Consider the following 22,341-nt stretch of genomic DNA (forward strand, 5'->3'; position numbering starts at 1 on the left):
AGGAGGCGAGCGGACCAGAGGCTCTCATTAGAATGAAAGTAGGGTGCTGCGGGGCGCTGGAGGATGGGTGTGTCCCGGTGCGAGCACAGGGCAGCAACACGGGGCTGGTAGATGCCCCAGGGGAGTTAAACTCTTTTTTTTTTTTCTTTCATACAGTTAAGGTTCACTTTAATTCACCCTCTGCTTTGTGGTGTATTCGGGGCCCCCTCTTGCCACATAAACAGGGCTCTCTGGCTACCTATGTGGGAGACTCTGAAATAGGAAATTTGGGTGCTGCCATAGGCGACCATTCAGATATTTAAATGGACACCTGTGTTGGTGCCCCAGAAATTGTAACCGGCCCCTCGAACAGGCCCTGGCCATACTTCCAACTTTTTGAGATAAGAAATAGGGACACTTAAGCCACACCCTTGCCACACCCTTAATCACGCCCTAGACACACCCCTAGTTGCGCATACTATAAAGATTTCAAAAGAAAAATATGTTATTTTATAATTGAAGCCACACTGGTACTTTCTATCCTGGTTCATTTTCCTTCATATTAACATTTGAAAATAAGCAGTATACATATGATTACATAAAGTGGTTTGCAAAAGTATTCGGCCCCCTTGAAGTTTTCCACATTTTGTCATATTACCCACAAACATGAATCAATTTTATTGGAATTCCACGTGAAAGACCAATACAAAGTGGTGTACACGTGAGAAGTGGAGTGAAAATCATACATGATTCCAAACATTTAAAAAAAAACAAACTGCAAAGTGGGGTGTGCGTAATTATTCAGCCCCCTGAGTCAATACTTTGTAGAACCAGCTTTTGCTGCAATTACAGCTGCCAGTCTTTGAGTATGTCTCTACCAGTGATACTCGAATGTACACAAATTCTATTCGAGTACATTCGAATTCGGGTCTGGGTCAAATTCGGATTCGCCCGATTCGATAGGACTCGAATTCGATTCGGGTGCATTCATTCGGATCTGGGTCAGGGGAAAATTCGGCCGTGATCGTGAATTCGTGATTCAAAACCCGCCGAATTTAAGGATTAATTGCAAATCCCCTTTAAATGCCAGAATCACCAAATTTGCAGGTTATGTTAAGAAGAAAAGTGGGAGCAAGGGGAACATTTTTTTTAAAAAAAGACCTTATACTTTTTGAGAAAATCGATTTTAAAAGTTCAAAGAAAAAAAATGATACATTTAAATGCCGGTCAATGACAGATCGTGGGAAATATTTCCCAGCAGTTAATAGCAAAGGCCCCTTACATCCTAGCAACACCAAATTTGCAGGTTATGTTAAAAAGATAATGGGAAACAATATTTAAAAAAAAATAAAAAATTCTCTTTGGGGAATGTTCTGAGTGTGGGAAATCTGAAAAAAAAAAGGCGTGGGGTCCCCCCTCCCGAGCCTCTGTAACCCCTTGTCCCCCTTGCAGGCTGGGATAGCCAGAGCGCGGAGCCCTGGCCGACTGGGGCTTTACCACCCTGAGCTATACCAGCCCGCATGGTCCATGGTATGGGGGGGGGGCTCCAGGTGGAAGGAGCGGCCAGGCTTCCCCTCACCCCGGAGCCCTTGTCCAATCCATGGACAAGGGGCTCTTCCCCACCTCCGGTGCCCCAGGCAGCTGCAGGCGGTTGGTAGAAGCCCCAGGCAAGTGAAACTGTTTTCTTTTTGCTTTAGGTTTCCTTCAAGGCCCTTTTCCACAAGCGGCTGCACTGCGCGCTTTTTGCTGCTTATCAACTGCTCGTAGAAAAGGTGCCTTAATCACCTCATTTGGAGGACATACTGATGTTATTCAGGGGACACGTTACCAATCATTTAACCCCTTGCGTACCAGCAGTCTCTGGCCAGAACCTGTGACTTTTGGTACCAGAAAACGAAGCTTTTGGAAAAATCGCCCCACATACCCACTGCTCTTGCTGGTCACAATGCTCTCCCATCGCCGCAGGCCCCTCTCTCTGCCGCCGCTATGACGGCAGAGCTGTGTGAGCTGATCAGGAGCCGCTTTCATTGGCTACTGATGCTGTCCATCAATGTAAGCCAATGTGATTGGCTCAAAGTGATCATGTGGTCAGGAGCCAATGAAAGTGGCTTCTGACCTGCTCACAGAGCTCTGGCATCTTATAGACAGCAGGGCGAGTGAACTATGGTGGGTGCAGAGCGGCAAGATTGGCAGTGGCAGTGGGAGCACGTGGCGGGGAAGGTGAAATCTACGTCCTGTCAGAGCTGTGCAGCCACCTGCAGGACTTAGATTTCTACCAACACAGTCTGGAAGCAGTTAAAGGGACTCCGAATTTAAAAGAATTCACTTACCTGGGGCTTCTTCCAGCTCACCGTAGGCGGCGAGGTCCCGCGGCGTCCTCCTGGCTCCTTTCCTTCGGCCTCCGCCGGCCCCCCGTTATCGGCGTCACCCGGGCCTGGTGTCAGCCGGCTCTTCCTGTCATGCCGGCCGCCGTGATGACGCGAAGCGGACGGCGTGTTGACGCATTGCGTCATTAACCAGGAAGAGCCGGCTGACACCAGGCCTGGGGGTCGCCAATAACGGGGGGCCAACGGAGGCTGAAGGAGAGCCAGGAGGATGCCGCGGGACCTCGCCGCCTGCGGTGAGCTGGAAGAAGCCCCAGGTAAGTGTATTCTTTTAAATTCGGCCTTTTTTTTATTTCTATCCTCTCCTGGCAGAGAACTGGGCTTCCTACAGTAAAGTAGTTTATGGCTGTAATTCCTTATCAGTAGTCTCACTGGGTCCTGACTGGAGAAAAACTGTTAAGGTGCCCATTAGTGTTGGGCGAACATCTAGATGTTGGGGTTCGGGCCGAACAGGCCGAACATGGCCGCGATGTTCGGGTGTTCGAGCCGAACTCCGAACATAATGGAAGTCAATGGGGACCCGAACTTTCGTGCTTTGTAAAGCCTCCTTACACGCTACATACCCCAAATTTACAGGGTATGTGCACCTTGGGAGTGGGTACAAGAGGGAAAAAAAATTAGCAAAAAGAGCTTATAGTTTTTGAGAAAATCGATTTTAAAGTTTCAAAGGGAAAACTGTCTTTTAAATGCGGGAAATGTCTGTTTTCTTTGCACAGGTAACATGCTTTTTGTCGGCATGCAGTCATAAATGTAATACATATAAGAGGTTCCAGGAAAAGGGACCGGTAACGCTAACCCAGCAGCAGCACACGTGATGGAACAGGAGGAGGGTGGCGCAGGAGGAGGGTGGCGCAGGAGGAGAAGGCCACGCTTTGAGACACAACAACCCAGGCCTTGCATGAGGACAAGAAGTGTGCGGATAGCAATTTGCATTTTGTCGCCATGCAGTCATAAATGTAATACAGATGAGAGGTTCAATAAACAGGGACCGGAAACGCTAACCCATCACAGATGTTCATTGTTTATGTTACTTGGTTGGGGTCCGGGAGTGTTGCGTAGTCGTTTCCAATCCAGGATTGATTCATTTTAATTTGAGTCAGACGGTCTGCATTTTCTGTGGAGAGGCGGATACGCCGATCTGTGACGATGCCTCCGGCAGCACTGAAACAGCGTTCCGACATAACGCTGGCTGCCGGGCAAGCCAGCACCTCTATTGCGTACATTGCCAGTTTGTGCCAGGTGTCTAGCTTCGATACCCAATAGTTGAAGGGTGCAGATGGATTGTTCAACACAGCTATGCCATCTGACATGTAGTCCTTGACCATTTTCTCCAGGCGATCGGTGTTGGAGGTGGATCTGCACGCTTGCTGTTCTGTGTGCTGCTGCATGGGTGTCAGAAAATGTTCCCACTCCAAGGACACTGCCGATACCATTCCCTTTTGGGCACTAGCTGCGGCTTGTGTTGTTTGCTGCCCTCCTGGTCATCCTGGGTTTGCGGAAGTCAGTCTGTCGGCGTACAACTGGCTAGAGGAGGGGGAGGATGTCAATCTCCTCTCTAAAGTCTCCACAAGGGCCTGCTGGTATTCTTCCATTTTGACCTGTCTGACTCTTTCTTCAAGCAGTTTTGGAACATTGTGTTTGTACCGTGGATCCAGAAGGGTATAAACCCAGTAATTGGCATTGTCCAGAATGCGCACAATGCGTGGGTCGCGTTCAATGCAGTCCTAGGCCGAAGAGGTAATAGCCTAGGGTCACAAAAACCTGTTTAGTTGGGCAATTTAAATGGTAGTGATGCTGACGTACATAAATCTCAGCCATGGCCGTTAGCAACGTCTGAATTTCACGAAATGTCTCATGCAGGTAGAAGACATATTGTTAGACTTGGATTCCAAAGATGGGGTCCCTACATCTCTGCAAACCAGAGTTACAGGGCTCCAAAATTGGTAAAATCCCCCATAGGCTTTCATTGACTCCCTATTTCACTTTCCAAAATCTCACATCTTTTCAAAGGGCAATTGCTCAGCAGTGGCAAATTTTCTAGCATTGTACTTGTATTTTCTTCCATGTACTAATGATAATAATAATCAGATTGGTTGGTCAATCGGCCGCCAAAGTCGCCTAATGTATGGGCACCTTTAGTTGCATAGTACAATATTATCTCTTTCAGGCAGAGAAAGAAGAAAAGCAGTGCTTCTGTTTTTTTTTTTCATGCACACAAATTGGGAAGCAGCCCATTGATTTCAATAGGCTGCAATTCAGAATTTAGATTTGTGCATGTGAAGTCAGGCACAAAAACCCCTAATGGAAACGGGGGCCTTAAGGTATTCATTTTTTTCTGCTTTGTTTTACTCAGAGATGGTCTTTCATAACTTTTTTCTCAGAGACAATGTTGTCCTCAGTGTATCTTGTTTCTGGTGAGCCAGGGGCTGCATCCAAAGGTAATGATGTAGAGCCCCATAGAGTGCCATGGCAGATTTGTATGTCCCAGAATGCTAGTGGGATGAACATTGCGAAGTGGTCTAGGGTAGGGGGAAGAAGAGGAGGCTGGTCAGGTGATCACACTTTTTCTAGGCAAAAACAGATATTTAGAGACATTTGTATTGATACAGAAGAAAGGGACTCCATTAGCAAGCAAATCTGGATGCATGGAAGTCAGCTGTATGCTAACCCTCTCTACTGGCACTAAATACAAAATAAGGGCTCGTTTCCATATAGTGCGCTTTCATGCACACTTATGGAAATGCAATCGCAGGGACAGCAGACAGTGCATAGACTGCACTGTCTACCATTACCATTCATGCATGGTGATTCAGCGCTAAATCGCTCATGGTTTGCTGCATTTCGGGGTGCTTTAGCCCGTCGCAAGCCCCGCTCATCCGCCGGGAGTGACGCGCAGCCACAAGGCTGTGCCCTTCAATGGAAACAAGTCCTAAGGCTACACAACCATCAGCAGAATTCTATCTGGAACTTAAGTCACTAAATAAAAGTGAGGACACAATCGACAATAAAAAAAGTTTATTTGCATTTGAAATTTTCAGTTGCGGGATCCTAGATACATTCTCTCATTTTCTGTCACATCAATGGTCTTTAAAGGCGCTTCTCATTTTCCAACCTACCCAAAACTTAAAGTGGATCTGAGACAAACTTTTACTCGTTGCATAATTGTGTTCCTTTCATATAGTTTATAGGGCATTCCTCAAGCCAAATACTTTTTTTGTTTTGTTTTAATACTCTAATTCCCTATAAACTAAACAAGCCTCGCCCACAGCTCCTTTTGTGCCTTGGCACAGTCTGGGCAGAAGGAGGTTACTAGCCATTGATTTCAGAGGCAGAGGGGAGGATGGAGGAGGAGAGGGGACTAAATTTACACACAGGCAAGCTGATAGCATCTCCAGCCCTTAGCCTGTGACAATGTGACAAACAGCACATGGCTGCCCTCATTGTATCACAGGAATAAATAATCATCAACCTTTACTACATACTGTATAATTTAATTATCTTTACTTGCGACCATTGCTCACCAAACTCTCTCCAATTTACTACTTTTACGCTTAAAGTGAGGGACCACATGGTCAAGGGTTATTGCAATACAGCTTCTTGTGATAAGTGGTTCTTTTTGTTAAATGAGTCTGGTAGCACTCTGACCTTATATTTTATAATTACCCATCATAGTGAACTGTCAAATACCTTGTATATTCCCTTCCAACTGTTTTTCATGTTTATAAAAATCATTATATTCAAAAAAAGTAATAATCATAAACGTTTGAAGTTGTTTGCAGCTAGATATGCTGTGTAAACTTTAGATAAGATATATAGACAAGTTACTTGTTATAGTTAGAATTATATATACTTTTCTGCGCCTGATGAAAACATATAAATTCCAGATAAAATTATAAAATTGTAAAAGGTTTTATTGCAAAAGGAGGAAACACCATTTGTTAATTTTTCAATTAACAACGTACAGTACACACTTCACACACTCCGTGTCAGACATCCATACACCCGATTCTGACCGCCAATCTGCACAAAAGCCAGCTCTACCGATAGCCCCCCTAGCAATCATCAGCCGCCCGTATATGAGCAGACAGCAATAAAGATCCGGCGAAGTAACGCTGCACTCACGGAAGTCCGTTTGGAAATGGCGCTGCAGTGTTTGTATTTGTATAAATTCCACAATTCATATAAAATATATTAAAAGCAATTGATTTCTGTCCTTTTTTTCCCAAAAGAACTTATCTGGCTTTTGTGCAGATTGGCGGTCAGAATCGGGTGTATGGATGTCTGACACGGAGTGTGTGAAGTGTGTACTGTAATTTGTTAATTGAAAAATCAACAAATGGTGTTTCCTCCTTTTACAATAAAACCTTTTACAATTTTATAATTTTATCTGGAATTTATATGTTCTCATCAGGCGCAGAAAAGTATATATAATTCTAATTGGTCAGATATCGGTGGGAGTGGAGCAAACCCACAACTTTTTTCTTGCAGACAACTTTTAATCGAAGAAAAGCGCAACAACTGTAAATACTGTCTACTTGTTATAGTTAGTTTTTCGTCTCGGATCCGCTTTAAAGAGGCACTTAAAGTGAACCTTAAGCCAGGAAAAAAAAATTAGTTTTACTCACCTGAGGCTTCTACCAGCCCCCTGCAGCAGTCCTGTGCCCTCGCAGCCACTCACTAATCCTCTGGTCCCCTGCTGCCATCTAGTTTTGTTTTTGCCGACAGGCAAAGATATGCGTTGTCGCATTATGAACGCATAGATATGCGGCAACGCGTCTTTTTGTACGCATTGCGGTCCGCAATAGCGCTACTTACAGTCGGGAATGCGGAAAAAGATACGCGTGGCCAGTCCTGACGGGCCTGTCGGCAAAAAACAAAACTAGCTGGCAGCGGGGGACAAGAGGATTAGTGAGTGGCTGCAGGGGGCTGGTAGAAGCCCCAGGTGAGTAAAATTCTTTTTTTTTCTGGCTTAAAGGGAAGGTTCAGGGAGGGTATTGAAAAAATAAAAATCAATTTCCACTTACCTGGGGCTTCCTCCAGCCCGTGGCAGGCAGGAGGTGCCCTCGCCGCCGCTCCGCAGGCTCCCGGTGGTCTCCGGTGGCCGACCCGACCTGGCCAGGCCGGCTGCCAGGTCGGGCTCTTCTACGCTCCAAGGCCCGGCACTTCTGCGTCCCACGCGGGCGCGCTGACATCATCGGACGTCCTCCGGGCTGTACTGCGCAGGAGCGGCGGCGAGGGCACCTCCTGCCTGCCACGGGCTGGAGGAAGCCCCAGGTAAGTGAAAATTGATTTTTATTTTTTCAATACCCTCCCTGAACCTTCCCTTTAAGGTTCACTTTAAGCCTCAAACCTCATACTACATGGAAGTAGTAAAATTGGCCAATCAGAATTAAGCAGGCATGTACAGGGAGTAGTCCTCATGCCCCCTGCCCCCCCCCCCCACCTCCACATTCACTTCTACCCCCTCTGCGCTTTCCTAGAAGCCTCCTGCTTCTGGGTCAGCAGCAGTGCGCAAGCATTAGGCCCGGCAGCACACATCATTGCGCACAACGAGTCAATGAGACGCACCGCCGGGTCTAGTGCCTGCCAACCCTGAAGCAGCTTCTGCTGGCATTTAGGAGAGAACAGAGGGAGATAGAGGTGAATAGGGGGGGGGGGGGGGGGGACAATGGGCATGAGGACTGCTCCCTGTACATGCCTGCTTCAATTCTGATCGACCAATTTTACTACTTCTGTGCAGTATGAGGTTTTACCTACACAATCTGCTCATAGTATGCAGTCTATTGGCCCTCACTACATAGAGGTGGAAAAATTGGTCAATTATTGTCCAATCAAAACTGCATGTGTATATGTACCCTAAAGCTACGCACACACGTGTGTCGTTATCCGCTGTTTCAGTTTCAACTGACGATCATTATGTGTGTACAGAGGCTGCAGATCGCTATTGCTCGGGCAACATTAAAGATCCGTCCTGTAGGATTTTCAACAATCCCTGATGCCCAAGCACATCCATTCACAATGATTTTTACTAGCACCGCCCACTAATTAGAGCCCCTCCGTCATACGCTGATTGTCGTCCCTCTGCCCTCCTCAATAGCAACAGAGCACATTGCTGGCCTCAAGGCTAGGGGCGTGTCTGTACAACATCGTTCCCTGAATTATTGCCCGAGGGATCGTTTCTCGATCTCTTATGGGCGTCAATTCTCGCATGTGTGTACATAACTTCAGCGTATTGAAGCCATAGCAGCCACCTTGTGGAATAGGATCCAGCCCTACACACTGCCAGCTAAACTCTCCACCCCCTCTTCCCAAACTGCACCATAATATTGCTCAGCATCGCCCCATACACAGACCTCAGGTATATCGCTCAGCATGGCCCAGTACACAGACCTCAGGTATAATATCGCTCAGCATGGCCCCATACACAGACCTCAGGTATAATATCGCTCAGCATGGCCCCATACACAGACCTCAGGTATAATATCGCTCAGCATGGCCCCATACACAGAGCTCAGGTATAATATCGCTCAGCATGGCCCCATACACAGAGCTCAGGTATAATATCGCTCAGTATCGCCCCATACACAGACCTCAGGTATATCGCTCAGCATGGCCCCATACACAGACCTCAGGTACAATATCGCTCAGCATGGCCCCATACACAGACCTCAGGTATAATATCGCTCAGCATGGCCCCATACACAGACCTCAGGTATAATATCGCTCAGCATGGCCCCATACACAGAGCTCAGGTATAATATCGCTCAGCATGGCCCCATACACAGAGCTCAGGTATAATATCGCTCAGTATCGCCCCATACACAGACCTCAGGTATATCGCTCAGCATGGCCCCATACACAGACCTCAGGTTAATATCGCTCAGCATGGCCCCATACACAGACCTCAGGTATAATATCGCTCAGCATCGCCCCATACACAGAGCTCAGGTATAATATCGCTCAGTATCGCCCCATACACAGACCTTAGGTATAATATCGCTCAGCATCGCCCCATACACAGACCTCAGGTATAATATCGCTCAGCATCGCCCCATACACAGACCTCAGGTATAATATCGCTCAGCATCGCCCCATACACAGAGCTCAGGTATAATATCGCTCAGTATCGCCCCATACACAGACCTCAGGTATAATATCGCTCAGCATGGCCCCATACACAGACCTCAGGTATAATATCGCTCAGCATGGCCCCATACACAGACCTCAGGTATAATATCGCTCAGCATGGCCCCATACACAGACCTCAGGTATAATATCACTCAGCATCGCCCCATACACAGACCTCAGGTATAATATCGCTCAGCATCGCCCCATACACAGACCTCATGTATAATATCGCTCAGCATCGCCCCATACACAGACCTCAGGTATAATATCGCTCAGCATCGCCCCATACACAGACCTCAGGTATAATATCGCTCAGCATCGCCCCATACACAGACCTCAGGTATAATATCGCTCAGCATCGCCCCATACACAGACCTCAGGTATAATATCGCTCAGTATCGCCCCATACACAAACCTCAGGTTATAGACACAGCCCAGAAGATCACAGTATGCATGACATGTTACTATATGCTTCTCTGGGTGCACCAGCAGCATTGAGGAGGGGAGGAGCAGCGACATATTGAAGGGCAGGCCAGTGTGTCAGTGCCAAGCTGTGGCTAACAAGGTGACAGCTTCTGCTGTATTGCTGGGAGATCAGGGGGCGGAGCTGCCCAGTCTGACAGCACTAAGAAGGGGAGGAGCAGCCACATTCTAAGGGGCGGGCCAGAGTACTCTAGACAGCCGGGCCATGAGTATATCACATAACCCCAGCATTGCAGATAGAGGGAAAGTAACTTAGGGTGCATACACACATCCAACATTGATTGGCCAATTGCTAGACTTTTACCACCTCAATGTAAAGTAAGAGACTATAAATACTGAGACCAGCTTGTGCAAGTAAGCCTCTCATACGACATGGCAGTGATAAGATTGGCCAATCAAAATTGGATGTGTGTCTCAAGCTTGAGTGTGGATAGTCATATGCACCTCACTGAGTACATAACTGCATGATGCATGTCCAGCAGTATATACAGCGCAGCACACGCGCTCCCTCACCTTTCCCTACTGTACATAATGCCTCACCAATCCACTAGCATGACACAGCAATAGTAGAGGGGCGTGGTCACGTGTCACTGCAGGTGCCATCCTCAGCGGTCTCGAGCGGTCCACCTGCACACGCATCACAATAGCTTCTATGACGTCACCCAGGCACTCAGCCTTCTCGCGCTCGCAGACGGGCAGCGACAGCATCGGAGGCAGACGTGCGTCGTCTCTCTCTACATCCCCGATAGCCAGGAGCTCTCTCAGCCCCGACATTCTCAGGCAGAAGCTCCAGGAAGGAACAAGCAGTTATCCCGGAGCTCCCCCTAGCGGCCGATAGCAGGAATTACACAGTGAGGTAGGATGGAGACGATACAATTAGATGTCTAGTAACAGAAATAGGTTTATGGCACCCATCCTGGGCTGGTCAAATGACAAAAAAAAAAACTGCCTTGTAGTGTTGTCCGGATCATGAACGATTCGGACCTTTGATCCGAATCTATTTTGTGAGTCGAATCATCCGAATCATCAAAATGAGTGATTCGGATCGCAAAAGGGGCATGTCACGGACGGTTGCGGGGCCGCAGGCGCGTCCTGGAACCGCCCGTGAAGGAAAAGCAATCGCACTCGATTCCCTGCATCGATTGCGCTTCAAATCGGTACAACCTGGGTTGAGTGTGTAGGGACAGCTGAAGTCCTTTTCTTAGCAAAGAGAGCACCATCCTAAAGGCTGGATGGCTCTTTTGATATGCTAATGAGCCTGAGCCTAATCTGCCCCAGAGAGTCCCTGGCTTCAAGCTGTGCTGATGGCCCATCCATCAGGTATAAGGTGACAAGCACCATGGCAGAAGCAATCTAGTTGGGCTAAAAGCCAGACCCACTGGCTCATTCCCAGCAGGGGAGGCGACACCTCGCTGGCTGCTCCAAACTTCAAAGAGCCTTTGCCTGGGAATACCCTGAGTCTCATAGCAAATCCATAACTTCCCAGATCTGTCATATTTCTGGGGTTCCTGAGATGGCAGCTTCGCCAAACGTGGGGGAAGTGTAGCATGAGCCCCGGTGCTGGTTCTGAGGAAGTTTCAGAACATTCTGAGGTAAGGACTGCCAGTTAGGCAGTTTGAAAATGCCCTGATGATACCACAGGGGTCCCACCCCTCATGTCTGGTATCAGGGCGCTGGGTAAATCGAGACAGACCTGAAAATGTTAATAAATCTGCCCTGACCTGTACGGTTCGGTGAGATAGAGCCCATATATGGGTAGATATGATTTCTAGCCCCCAGGATAAGGGGAGGGCTCATCTCATCTTCTAAGGGGGTGTATGGCTCCCCGCCCTCACTCCCTCCTACTGAAGCAGGGGCATAAGAATGGCAGAGGACCCAAACTCAGGGTCCTCCACACTGAAACATCTTGAACTCATGAGATGCCAGCTTGAGGATATGCTGGCATCCACCTGGTCTGAACTCTGAACTCAAATTGAAACCCAGAACTCTGTTTTCCCACAAAAAGGACAACTTTCCAGGAACTAAGTATTTTTCTCCCTTCTTTTATTTTTTATACTGGCTATTACTGTCTTAATAATTGTGATAATTAATAATTGTCTGTATATATTAATTATTTATATTGCGTGAATAAACGACTTTCTCCAAGTCATTCACTTTCCGCTACCCTGCTTATAAGCACACACAGAACTGATCCCGGGTCTCTGAAGATACGCTACTGTTTGTTTGTTGTTGGCTAGACAGAATAACGTGTGTTTAACCGTTTTATTCGCAGGATTAGTCAGTCAGTTAGTGGGCTCCACGGTCCCATGATAACCGCGGTGGTGGCAGTTTACTCTGAACCAGTAGGTGAAGTTGTAATCACCCGTGTCTCACAGGCTCCCTTCTGAGTTGTCCGCGGCCAATTCTTAACGGTTCCTGCGCATTGACTGCGACCAGAGTTCGCACGATCCGTGCGCTGGCACCGTTTAGAAGGCTAAGTGCGGTCAGCCACTAGGGCTCCTGTGACAGGGCGGGACCAGGAGCGACACGCCCCCTCTCAGCGGGCAGCGGGGTCCTGGAAGCAGAGAAGAGATGGATCGCTCTGTTGGAGAGGAGCCAGGGACAGGTAGATGAGAGAGAGGGGACATGAGTGCCACTGCCAGATATGTGTAGAGCACACATACTGGCTGTAATGTGCTGCCCATTATAGGCTCTCTGTTCCGTAGTGCTGCACAGTGATCACATTGGAAACTTTTGGCTCAGCACAGCTCAGTAACGTTGCAGGCACTGTGATTGCTGGGCAATATGAGCCTCCTGCACTCGGCTCTATACAGCTGCACTTATCTTCTGGGAATACTTTGAGGAATGCTTTCTTTCACTGTGCGACATTTGCATTCAAGGTATACAGATGAACATGTAGGTGAAATATATGTAAAGCATATGATTGCAGCATGTGGGTATTGTGTGCTAACAAACATTTATGCTCTCTGCTTCCCTCCTCCCTTCTCTGTCCACTCCCTGCCCTCTGCCCATCTTCTCCCCTTCTCTGTGTGTCCACCCCCTTCTCCTGTCCTGCTAGTCATTTCACCCCCGAATGCTTCCCTTGTAAAATGATCCGAGATTCGGATCAAAGATCCGGATCTTTTCAATGATCCGATTCAAATCATCCGGATCATTGAAAAGATCCGAACTTCCCATCATTCATTTTGGTAGCAAATATACATGGTCAGGGTCTTTATCCTGAGGGGGACTTTACCCTGAGCAGCGGTCATTGACCACAATGTCCCCTTGCAAATCTCTGCCTCTAAATCGAACCACAGCTCCGCCCCCTCCTAGTCCACACTCCACAATAAGCCCCACCTCCAATGTCTGTTATGCTCCGCCTACAGTCATATGCTTGTGTGCAGCTGGATGCAAATTTGGAGAGGTGAGTTAAAGGGAATCGTATTAAGTAAAAAAAAAAAAAAAAAAGAAATCAAAGCAGGTTTAATTTATCTGGGGCTTCTAGCAGCCCCCTGCAGCTGCCCTGTGCCCACGATGTCACTAAGCTGCCCTCCAGTCCCCCTCAGCGATCCTCTTCCACACTGACTGGCCACTGCGCACATGCGGCTCCTCAATAGAGTACATTTCAAATCGGCGCCGGTAGACTTGGGCGCAGGATACAGCGGTATATGGCTGATCCTGCTGCTGCACAAGTCCAGGCCATTTTAATTACTATTCCCCCTCCAGGTCGCCATGGATAGTGGGGGAATGAAATAATTTGGCTTCCAGCGATTGCTGGAGGCCGAATTATTGTGTTTTTTAAGCAACAACTTCGGCTCCATCTTCTGACGGTGCCGACGTTACTTACTGAGCGCCGCTATAGACTGATAGCATCTCCAGCCCTCAGCCTGTGACAATGTGACAAACAGAACATGGCTGCCCTCATTGTATCATAGGAATAAATAATCATAAACTTTTGAAGCTGTTTGCAGCTAGATATGCTGTGTGAACTATCTAAACTTTAGATAAGATATATAGACAAGTTACTTGTTATAGTTAGTTTTTCATCTCTGATCCGCTTTCAAGAGGCACTTAAGCCTCAAACCTCATACTGCATGAAAGTAGTAAAATTGGCCAATCAGAATTGAAGCAGGCAGGTACAGGGAGTAGTCCTCATGCCCACTGTCCCCCCCTCCCCCCACATTCACTTCCATCCCCCTCTGCTCTCTCCTAGAAGCAAGCAAAAGCTGCTTCCGGGTCAGCAGCAGTGCACAAGCGTTAGGCCCGGCAGCACACATCATTGCGCACAACGAGTCAATGACGCGCACACGCCGGGCCTAGTGCCTGCCAACCCTGAAGCAGCTTCTGCTGGCATTTAGGAGAGAACAGAGGGGGATAGAGGTGAATGGGGGAGGGGGGACAGTGAGCATGAGGACTGCTCCCTGTACATGCCTGCTTCACTTCGGATCGGCCAATTTTACTACTTCCGTGCAGTATGAGGTTTTACCTACACAGTCTGCTCATATTATGCAGTCTATTGGCCCTCACACTACATAGAGGTGGAAAAAATTGCCAATTATTGTCCAATCAAAACTGCATGTGTATATGCACCCTAAAGCTACGCACACACATGCGTCTGTCGTTATCCGCTGTTTCAGTTTCAACTGACGATCATTATGTGTGTACAGGGGCTGCAGATCGCTATTGCTCGGGCAACATTAAAGATCCGTCCTGTAGGATCTTTAACGATCCCCGATGCCTGAGCACAACTATTCATAATGCTTTTTACCAGCCCCCCCCCTCCCCCCACTAATTAAAGCACCTCCGACATACGCCGATTGTCGTCCCTCTGCCCTCCTACATAGCAACAGAGCACATTGCTGGCCTCAAGGCTAGGGGCGTGTCTGTACAACATCCATCCCTGAATTATTGCCCGAGGGATCGTTTCTCGATCTCTTATGGGTGACAATTCTTGCATGTGTGTACATAGCTTCAGCGTATTGAAGCCATAGCAGCCACCTTGTGAAATATGATCCAGCCCTACACACTGCCAGCTAAACTCTCCACCTCCCCTTCCCAAACGGCACCATAATATCGCTCAGCATCGCCCCATACACAGACCTCAGGTATATCGCTCAGCATCGCCCCATACACAGACCTCAGGTATAATATCGCTCAGCATCACCCCATACACAGACCTCAGGTATATTGCTCAGCATCGCCCCATACACAGACCTCAGGTATAATATCGCTCAGCATTGCCCCATACACAGACCTCACGTGTAATATCACTCAGCATCACCCCATACACAGACCTCAGGTATAATATCGCTCAGCATCACCCCATACACAGACCTCAGGTATAATATCGCTCAGCATCGCCCCATACTCAGACCTCAAGTATAATATCGCTCAGCATCACCCCATACACAGACCTCAGGTAAAATATCGCTCAGCATCGCCCCATACACAGACCTCAGGTATAATATCGCTCAGTATCGCCCCATACACGGACCTCAGGTATAATATCGCTCAGCATCGCCCCATACACAGACCTCAGGTATAATATCGCTCAGCATAGCCCCATACACAGACCTCAGGTATAATATCGATCAGCATGGCCCCATACACAGACCTCAGGTATAATATCGCTCAGCATGGCCCCATACACAGACCTCAGGTATAATATCGCTCAGCATCGCCCCATACACAGAGCTCAGGTATAATATCGCTCAGCATCACCCCATACACAGACCTCAGGTATAATATCGCTCAGCATCACCCCATACACAGACCTCAGGTATAATATCGCTCAGCATCACCCCATACACAGACCTCAGGTATAATATCGCTCAGCATCGCCCCATACACAGACCTCAGGTATAATATCGCTCAGCATGGCCCCATACTCAGACCTCAGGTATAATATCGCTCAGCATGGCCCCATACACAGACCTCAGGTATAATATCGCTCAGCATCGCCCCATACACAGACCTCAGGTATAATATCGATCAGCATGGCCCCATACACAGACCTCAGGTATAATATCGCTCAGCATGGCCCCATACACAGACCTCAGGTATAATATCGCTCAGCATCGCCCCATACACAGACCTCAGGTATAATGTCGCTCAGCATGGCCCTATACTCAGACCTCAGGTATAATATCGCTCAGCATTACCCCATACACAGACCTCAGGTATAATATCGCTCAGCATGGCCCCATACTCAGACCTCGGGTATAATATCGCTCAGCATCACCCCATACACAGACCTCAGGTATAATATCGCTCAGCATCGCCCCATACACAGACCTCAGGTATAATATCGCTCAGCATCGCCCCATACACAGACCTCAGGTATAATATCGCTCAGCATCGCCCCATACACAGATCTCAGGTATAATATCGCTCAGCATCGCCCCATACACAGACCTCAGGTATAATATCGCTCAGCATCGCCCCATACACAGACCTCAGGTATAATATCGCTCAGCATGGCCCCATACACAGACCTCAGGTATAATATCGCTCAGCATCGCCCCATACACAGACCTCAGGTATAATATCGCTCAGCATGGCCCCATACACAGACCTCAGGTATAATATCGATCAGCATGGCCCCATACACAGACCTCAGGTATAATATCGCTCAGCATGGCCCCATACACAGACCTCAGGTATAATATCGCTCAGCATCGCCCCATACACAGACCTCAGGTATAATATCGCTCAGCATGGCCCCATACACAGACCTCAGGTATAATATCGCTCAGCATCGCCCCATACACAGACCTCAGGTATAATATCGCTCAGCATCGCCCCATACACAGACCTCAGGTATAATATCGCTCAGCATCGCCCCATACACAGACCTCAGGTATAATATCGCTCAGCATCGCCCCATACACAGACCTCAGGTATAATATCGCTCAGCATCGCCCCATACACAGACCTCAGGTATAATATCGCTCAGCATCACCCCATACACAGACCTCAGGTATAATATCGCTCAGCATCGCCCCATACACAGACCTCAGGTATAATATCGCTCAGCATGGCCCCATACACAGACCTCAGGTATAATATCGCTCAGCATCGCCCCATACACAGACCTCAGGTATACTATCGCTCAGCATCGCCCCATACACAGACCTCAGGTATAATATCGCTCAGCATCGCCCCATACACAGACCTCAGGTATAATATCGCTCAGCATCGCCCCATACACAGACCTCAGGTATAATATCGCTCAGCATCGCCCCATACACAGATCTCAGGTATAATATCGCTCAGCATCGCCCCATACACAGACCTCAGGTATAAATAATATCGCTCAGCATCACCCCATACACAGACCTCAGGTATAATATCGCTCAGCATCGCCCCATACACAGACCTCAGGTATAATATCGCTCAGCATCGCCCCATACACAGACCTCAGGTATAATATCGCTCAGCATCGCCCCATACACAGACCTCAGGTATAATATCGATCAGCATGGCCCCATACACAGACCTCAGGTATAATATCGCTCAGCATGGCCCCATACACAGACCTCAGGTATAATATCGCTCAGCATCGCCCCATACACAGACCTCAGGTATAATATCGCTCAGCATCGCCCCATACACAGACCTCAGGTATAATATCGCTCAGCATCGCCCCATACACAGACCTCAGGTATAATATCGCTCAGCATCGCCCCATACACAGACCTCAGGTATAATATCGCTCAGCATCGCCCCATACACAGACCTCAGGTATAATATCGCTCAGCATGGCCCCATACACAGACCTCAGGTATAATATCGCTCAGCATGGCCCCATACACAGACCCAGTGGTGCTCACCGCCAGGTCGTGATCACGCTTACACGTGGATTCACGACCATTTTGACGCATTCCGCCTCGGACACGAAAATCCGTGAATAGATTTTCAACCACGAAAATCTACTTCGGCTTCGTGTGAATGCGGACAGAAATCCGCATTCACGCTCGTGAAACCCGGTGCTGAAGTCGTGGTCTGCGGAAATGCGTCAAACTATGCGGAAGTGACACATTGCAGGCCAATCAGAGTGCCCCAGCCAGGCCCTAGCAACCAATCACAGGAGGGGAGCTATGCCCTCCCCTCCTAAATATAAAGCGGCGGCCATGATGGAAAAGCTCTGTCCTTGTTAGACTGTGGTGCTGAGAGGATTATCTCCAGGCCATTGTTGTTTGAGCAAGTGCATTTATTGTGTTAAAAACAAAGCGTTTTTTTTTGCTAACACTGCTCTTATACTGTACACAGTTAGCTAGTCAGTGAGTGATTGCTGTAGTTAGTTGTAGTCAGTGTAGTGTAGTGGGAGTGTGGGAGTCTAGTGATTATTTAACTGTGTGTAGTGCAGGCAGGTTCAGTGCTGCAGTGTAGTGGGAGTGGGGATTATCTGTGTGTAGAGTGCAGGCAGGCAGGTTAGTGCAGCTGCAGTGTTCACTTGTATATTCCAGTGACAGTTATACACTTGTACTATTTGCAGGCAGCCAGTCACACCGCCGGCGCCGCCACTCTCTGCCAGCGCTGTTCATTCATTCTGTCAGTGACCTTGTGCCGTGCCCAGTGCCCACTGCTCGCTCGCTGGCATATGAGCATCTCATTACACAGTGTGACATCCTAGTGTGCCCACTGCATCCTTCAGTGACCTAGTTGTATATCCAGTGCCCACTGCTGTGCCCACTGCATCCTTCAGTGACCTTGTACTGTGGCCACTGCATCCTTCAGTGACCTAGTTGTATATCCAGTGGCCACTGCTGTGCCCACTGCATCCTTCAGTGACCTTGTACTGTGGCCACTGCATCCTTCAGTGACCTAGTTGTATATCCAGTGCCCACTGCTGTGCCCACTGCATCCTTTAGTGACCTTGTACTGTCCCCACTGCATCCTTCAGTGATCTTGTACTGTGCCCACTGCATCCTTCAGTGACCTTGTACTGTGCCCACTGCATCCTTCAGTGACCTAGTTGTATATCCAGTGCCCACTGCTGTGCCCACTGCATCCTTCAGTGACCTTGTACTGTGGCCACTGCATCCTTCAGTGACCTAGTTGTATATCCAGTGCCCACTGCTGTGCCCACTGCATCCTTTAGTGACCTTGTACTGTCCCCACTGCATCCTTCAGTGATCTTGTACTGTGCCCACTGCATCCTTCAGTGACCTTTGTACTGTGCCCACTGCATCCTTCAGTGACCTAGTTGTATATCCAGTGCCCACTGCTGTGCCCACTGCATCCTTCAGTGACCTTGTACTGTGCCCACTGCATCCTTCAGTGACCTTGTACTGTGCCCACTGCATCCTTCAGTGACCTTGTGCTGTGCCCACTGCATCCTTCAGTGACCTAGTTGTATATCCAGTGCCCACTGCTGTGCCCACTGCATCCTTAAGTGACCTTGTACTGTGCCCACTGCATCCTTCAGTGACCTAGTTGTATATCCAGTGCCCACTGCATCCTTCAGTGACCTTGTACTTTGGCCACTGCATCCTTCAGTGACCTTGTACTGTGCCCACTGCATCCTTCAGTGACCTTGTACTGTGCCCACTGCATCCTTCAGTGACCTAGTTGTATATCCAGTGCCCACTGCTGTGCCCACTGCATCCTTAAGTGACCTTGTACTGTGGCCACTGCATCCTTCAGTGACCTAGTTGTATATCCAGTGCCCACTGCTGTGCCCACTGCATCCTTCAGTGACCTTGTACTGTGGCCACTGCATCCTTCAGTGACCTTGTACTGTGCCCACTGCATCCTTCAGTGACCTTGTACTGTGCCCACTGCATCCAGTGATTCATTACTAGCAACATGTCTGGCAGGGTTTCGCGGGGTGAGAGGAAAGGGAGTTCAATTGCCTCAGCCACTTCTGGGACTGCTCCACGTCCAGGGAGAGGACGCCCAGCTGTACGTGGTCGTGATGCAGCAGAAAGGGGGGCAGAAAAGCCTGGGCCGAGTCAGCGGACGCCATTGTCCAAATATTGTAACGTTTCTGGTCCCCGTGTGGTGGTTGAGCAAATGGAACCTGACGTACTCATGGACATCATGACTTCCTCCCAGACCTCTACTGTGAGCACCACTCCAAGCAGTAGCAGCAGCAGCCAACATCCCACGCTTGTTGTGACATCCACCCCAGCACCCACTGGTCAGCAGCCCTCCCAGGATGACAGCGTTCTGTCCCTCAGTCCGGCATCTGGGAACCTGCTGATGCAAGAAGCTCAGGACTTACTGGGGACTGATGTGGCAGAGATTGAGATCGGGCCACAATCACAAGCGTTGTTGAGTTCTGGTGATGAAGAAGAGGGGTCTGTGTCTGGGGATGTAGGGACAGAAGAGGAGGCGGGGGAGTCAGAGGAAGAGCTGGATTATGATGATGCTGCTGATGATGACGACGTTGTGGACCCTAACTATGTGCAGCCTGCTGAGTCCGTGGAAGAATGGTCAGAGCAGGATGACGAGTCACCTCGGCCTAGGCAAGGATATCGCCATATGTCAGGCAGGGGCCGGGGCATCGGCAGCAGTGGGCGTGGAGGAAGTAGACAGGACACTGCTTCAGCCGGCACCACCACCATGCAACCCCCGGCAACTACTACCACACATTGCTCCGCTGCACCCTCTGCTAGTGGGGGCCGCAGTAAATTAAAGTCACCAGTGTGGGATTGCTTTGAGGAATGTACTGATGACAAAAGGTATGCGGTGTGCAGGTTATGCAGCAAAAGATTGAGCCGTGGGAAAAGTCTGAGCAAGATGGGTACCTCATCCCTCCAGGGCCACCTGAGAAGCCGCCACTGCCGCGAGTATGCGGACTTTAAGAGGAAGCAGGCACTGCTGGCAGGGGTTCCTGAGAGCAGAAGGCCCACCAGCGCAGCAGCATCCTCCCTCCCTCAGGGTCGTGAATCCCCCACAGCAGCAGCAGTAGTAGCACGCAAGCGCTCTTCCACCTCGGCTGCTCAGGACACAGACATTGAGGCTGGCAGCCAGTGTTCGTCTCTCTCCTCTGTCTCCCCTGAATCCCAGCGTCGTCATACCCTGCTGAGCGACACCTTTCAGGGTCTGACCAAGCCTCTGCCTCCAAGCCACAGGCGGATCCGCAAACTAAATGGCTTGCTGGCCCGGGCCATGGCATCACAGCTGCTTCCCTACTCCCTGGTGCAGGAGGGGAGCGCCATGCGGACGCTGCTCCAATTTGGCATCCCCGAGTGGCAAGTCCCCAGTCGCCACTATTTAAGCAGGAGCGCGATCCCAGCACTCCACAAGTTTGCGGTGGAAAACGTGGCCCGTTCCCTGGACTACTCTGTGGGCAAGCGGGTCCACGTGACCATGGACTCGTGGAGTAGCAGATTTGGGACAGGTCGCTACCTGTCCTTTACGGCCCACTGGGTGACACTGATGGAAGGGAGGGAGGACAAGAGCGCATCAGCCCAGCTAGTGGTGCCACCACGCGGGATCAGGGGGCATGCAGAAGGGTCCTGTCACGACACTCCCTCAGCACCCGGAAAGCAAGCCCGCCTCGGCAGCAGCAGCGCCAAGCCTCGGTACTGCCAAGCCCTTTTAACATTGGTGACCCTGGGGAAGGAGAGGCTTATGGCCACCAACGTCCTGGCCGCCCTCAGGAAGCAGGAGCGGAGGTGGCTGACCCCCAGAGGCCTGGAAGTGGGGTATGTGGCAGCCGATAACGGGGCCAACCTGGTGGCAGCAGTGCAGCAGGGAAACCTCCAGCACATCCCCTGCTTGGCCCACGTGCTCAATCTTGTGGTGCAGCGCTTCTTGCGCACCTACCAGGGGATGAGCGAGCTGCTGCAGGATGCCCGGGCGGTGGTACGCTTTTTCCGCCTGTCAGCCACTGCCTCTGCACTCTTGTCCACCATACAGCAGCAGTATGGAAGGCCACAACACCGGCTGATCATCGACATGCCAGTTCGCTGGAATTCGACTCTGGCCATGTTGGAGCGGCTGTGTCAGCACAGGCTGGCTCTTAGGGCCTACATGCTAGACCCAAGTGTCCCCAGCAACCAGCAAGTCCCCATGATTACTGCCACTCAGTGGACACTGATGCAGCAAGTATGCCTGGTGCTGAGTCCCTTCCTGGAGGCAACCAAGATGGTCAGTGAGGAGCGGGCCTCTGTGTGCCAGTGGGTGCCCTTGGTTTGTCTACTGGAGCAGGCAATGGACAATTTAATTGAGCGTGGGGATGAAGCCCTGAGGCAGTTGGAAGAACAGGAGCAGATGGCAGCACAGTCCAGCTCAGAGGAGGGCTCACAGCAGGTAGTGGAAGAGTTGGAGGTCCCTAACCTGAATGAGGAGGAGGAGGAGGAGCAGAGTGCAGCAGGCGTTGTACGTGGATGGCGGTTTGAGGAGGACAACGACATGGCACAGGAAGAGGACA

Source organism: Hyperolius riggenbachi, chromosome 7, assembly GCF_040937935.1.
Source record: "Hyperolius riggenbachi isolate aHypRig1 chromosome 7, aHypRig1.pri, whole genome shotgun sequence".
NCBI lineage: Eukaryota > Metazoa > Chordata > Amphibia > Anura > Hyperoliidae > Hyperolius > Hyperolius riggenbachi.